The sequence below is a fragment of the Rhipicephalus sanguineus genome, chromosome 11 (genome assembly GCF_013339695.2).
Source record: "Rhipicephalus sanguineus isolate Rsan-2018 chromosome 11, BIME_Rsan_1.4, whole genome shotgun sequence".
Lineage (NCBI taxonomy): Eukaryota > Metazoa > Arthropoda > Arachnida > Ixodida > Ixodidae > Rhipicephalus > Rhipicephalus sanguineus.
The window spans coordinates 73,642,199-73,646,617 of NC_051186.1; the positions used below are offsets into that span (position 1 = coordinate 73,642,199).

Below are 4,419 nucleotides of genomic sequence, written 5' to 3' on the forward strand. Positions count from 1 at the left end.
TCTCTTGTGCGTAGTTGAACAGTAAAGATTCGCAGCGTGCACGTCAAAAAAGGCGGACTGGGGATCTCTGTGTCTAATCTCTCTTCTGTCTCTCAATGTCCATTAGCAGTGATTTTGCTGTAGGAAACACCGGAGCACACTGCATGCCTTCCCACCCTTTCCCACGGGCTTCGCACCTCCCGTAATTTTTTTTTGCTACAGCTTGAACGTCTAAAGAATGTCAGCTTTCCGTAAACCACGCTGGTCTCAGTATGTGAGGGGCTTGTGAAAAAGATAAACAAAGGGGTGCCACATCAGCCACAGAATCAGAGCAAACGCATGGAGCCTTACATTAATAAGATTGGGCACGGATTAAAAGGGAGCCGAGCGTTATGGCATGCGAGTAGCTTTTTCCGCAAATAACTCGTTAATCACGATGTGTACTCTTGTCAGTTGACCTAGACCAGCGTCCATGGCTACCTGCACTATAAAGCACAAGAAGCAATTCGTGCCATGCTCCATAGGAGATGATGAACGAACTTTATTTAATTAGCAGAAGGATCCCCCTCCCCCTTGCAGAAGGGGGGACCCAACCTAGACGTCGGCCATGATCCCGTGGGCCCTGGCAGCGTCTTCGGCCTGCCGCACTAAGCGTGCTTGTAATTTTGAGTCGGAGCTGAGGAGCGCGGCCTTCCACCCACGCCCGTCTGGGAATTCGGCCCTCATGGGAGCCTCCGGGCACGCCCAGAGCATGTGGCTCAAGTCCGCCCTATTATTGCAAAATTTACACTTGTCCGAATAAAGTTCCGGCGCGCAGCGGTTCATCGTTACCGGACTAGGAAACGTATGTGTCTGAAGTAGGCGCCACGCCACCGCCTGTCCTTTGTTCAATGACGCGTGTGCTGGAGGATAAATTTTCCTGCTGAGCCGATAATACTGCGTGATTTCTCTGTAAGTGGTCATCCTTTCAAATCGCTCATCTTCCTCCCAGCTCGAACACGGCAATCCAGAGGCTCGGTCTGTGAGTCCTCGAGCTGTCTGGTGTGCAGCCTCATTGCCGGGCAAGGAGGAGTGAGCTGGCGCCCAGATAATATCAATTGTTCGCTGGTCTTTGTGTTCAGCCAATATTCTTAGTGCGATTTTTGATATCCGCGCTCGTGCAAAGTTTCTCACTGCCGTCTGCGAATCGCTGATGACTACTGTAGTTGAGGTGGCTGCTATGGCCAGTGCAATGGCGGCTTCCTCCGCCTCTTCTGCGAAGCTCGTTCTTACCGAACCGCTGACCTTATGATGTCCTTTGTAGTCCACTACGGCTATAGTCATGTTGTCATTTCTTTTGTATTTGGCCGCGTCGACGTACGTTGTTTCCGGGAAATCTTTTAAGTTGTTATGTATATTTTTCGCTCTTTCTGCTCTTCTTGCCTGATGATGGTCGGGATGCATGTTTTTAAATGCGAAGCATTTCTTAGCGAACCTCTGGCACTTTGGGCGTTTCTATCTACGTATCTATCTATCTATCTATCTAGCCGCCTACGTCTGGGTGCTCTCATGATCGCCTCCTTAACTTGGTGTAGACCGAAATTTGCATGGGGGGGTAAGAGGATTTCACGAATATGACTGCCGGGTCATGGCATGAATAACGTTAAAATCCTGCCGCGTACGTCGTCAAACCCTTTCCACTAGACACGTTTACCACGGGCCGCGGTGTACGGGTATGCGCCACAGGTGATTGACAGTTTATGTCTAACCTGGAATGACGAGAACAGACATTGGTAAATTAAAGGCGAGAACGTTTAGAAAACCCGACATCGGCAGCGTTGACTCAACGAATGGAAAGAATGAAAATTAGGATCCCAGCAGGAATCGAACCCAAGCATTCAGCGTGGCAATCAGGTATTCTACCACTGAGCCACGCCAGGTCTGTAAAGTGGTTTGGAAAAACAGCCTACGCAGGCGTAATATCGGTGCAACGTCAATTGTGGCTGTGGTGCTGGCTATCTAATTTTACAAGAAAGCAATAAACACTGCAAGATACCCCTACGATGTGTACTCCTACGATACAGGCGTCATATCAGATTAACGTCTGTAGTTGCAGTGTTGGCTCCGCTTTTATAGCAGTCTAATAAACTATATGTTTGTATTTCTATTATTCAGCAAGCTATATTGAAGCATTGCTCGACCCCGGAGGAATACATCAACGAAAGTTACGTATGATATTCACATCATCGCACCGTAAAGTGCACTTAGACCGCCAGAACGACGCAGCATTTCTTACGATCTTCATTTCTTACGAGGATGTGCGATGGCCTCATGCTGAGCGAGGACGATGCCAGATTGACTGACAGCCGCTTGGTAGACTAGGCTACGTAGGCCACATACGACCAGGTATAGTCTACGAATACGACAAACACCATCCACTGATGTTGGTCTACGTATCACTATCCAGGCCTACCAGCCTCGACGGTCTATACCTCACCAACGAGAAGGGTGGCTTCAGGTTCCGACACGTCGCCGGCTCTGTCCACAGACAATTTGTCGACACAATGCCCGAGGCATCCACAAATTCCAACAGCTCTACTGTACCACATACTTCACTACACATGGACCCCTCGTCACCACGATCACGACCGAATCCTATAACAATTCATGACCAGCTGCTGGTGCTCACTGATCACGGTGATGATGCCCTTGTTCAAGAGCTGTCAAGAACTTCTTTAACACATGCACACGGGTTCGTGAAACATGCGTGCGTTTTCGGGACACGTATAAGCACTACATATTAGCTTACCGCTTCTGGTGTTGGTAATACCCACGTTGCCATTAGCAGCGTTACTGAACCGTAAACAACTGGTTATATAACACATATGAGTCTCTTCAACATATATATGTGTGTGCGTATAAAATTTATACATATATTTAGCGTCACTTTATAACGTGTCGCTATGTAAAAAACTTACGCCACAGTCATCTACCCGCCGCATGCTTCGCATAATATCGACTCCCACGGTACGTGAGATCTGCCGAATTTTTGGTATTGGTAAGATTACTAAGCATTTCCTTATCTCGTAAGGGATATCCTTTTTGAAGCCAAATTGATTTGTGTAGTTTATGCCCAGTTCCTCTAGTATATTTCTGCCTGTTTTACTTTGAGTTAGTCTTTCGTATTGTGCGATTCTCTGAGCTTCTATGAGCTCTTCTGACGTGTTGTGCAGCCCTAATTCAAGTAATTTCTCATTAGAGGTAGTTATCGGAAGTCCAATCGCCTGTTTGAAAACTCGTCTAATGATTCTTTCGATCTTTTCTCTCTCGGCCACTTAAAGTCTGAGGTACGGAATCACATATACAATACGACTGATGACAAAAGCCTGTACCAGTCTTATCATATTATTTTCCTTCATGCCATAGTGCCGGTTTGCAATTCTTTTGATTAGGCGCATAATTTGCTGCGCACTGGATTCAAGTAACCTTATCGTTTCTCCGTTATGCCCGTTCGAGCTGATTCGGAGCCCCAAAATTCTTATGCTTTCGACCGTAGGTATTTCCTTGTCTCCAATATAGATTTTAATATTAGGTTTATCCTTGTTGCTTTTCCGACCTCTACATGTCGGGTTGTAGAAAAGGAGTTCGGATTTTTCTGGTGAGCATTCTAATCCCTTATGAGCGACATATTCTTCTACAATGTTTACTGCTGTTTGTAAAGTTTCCTCTATGTATCCGTCACTACCTCCTGCTATCCATAAGGTAATGTCATCCGCGTAGAGGCTATGGTGGAGTCCCGTAATTTCCTTCAGTCTTGTAGGGAGACCTATCATGGCCACGTTAAAAAGGAAGGGCGATAGGACTGAACCTTGCGGCGTTCCTTTGCTGCCTAGACTGAACTCTTGGGATTTTCTCTCGCCTAGTATTATTCTTGCAGTCCGGTCAGTAAGGAAGTCTTTTATATAATCGTAGACTCTTTTTCCTACCCCTAACTCTTGAAGATTTTCAAGTATAGCTTTATGTGATGTATTATCGAAGGCCTTCGTAAGATCTAAGCCGACTATAACCTTAGTATCTTTATGAAATTCCACTGTCGTGTGGTAAGAAGTACTTAGGGCAGACGGGGCGCTTCCTTAACGTCCGTCTTAGGGAGAACCACACCGCTGTCAACAAATCCATTGCTGCTCCCTTGGGTGCCCACTGGAAAACGTGCCATTGGGAACCAAAGTCTCATAAAACAAGGATCATGTATAAAAGTAGCAACCAAATCAATTGCGAGATTGTAGAAGCTTACCACATGCATGAAAATCAAAGTTCGTGCGTCATCCAGACCTCTATCGCTATGCACGAAAAACGGTACTATTTTTTAATTGTGTAATCAAATGAGGCCATGTGGTCCCTTTTTTATTAACCATATATGTGAAAGTAATAAAACCAGTTGCAAGTTAGCGCTCGTCTTTG

General features: G+C 46.1%; 1 pseudogene; it reads right to left on the reverse strand.

Moving 5' to 3' along the window:
- Positions 1–573: 573 nt before the first annotated feature.
- On the reverse strand, positions 574–4,028 carry LOC119375150 (uncharacterized; annotated as a pseudogene).
- Between the last annotated feature and the right edge of the window lie 391 nt (positions 4,029–4,419).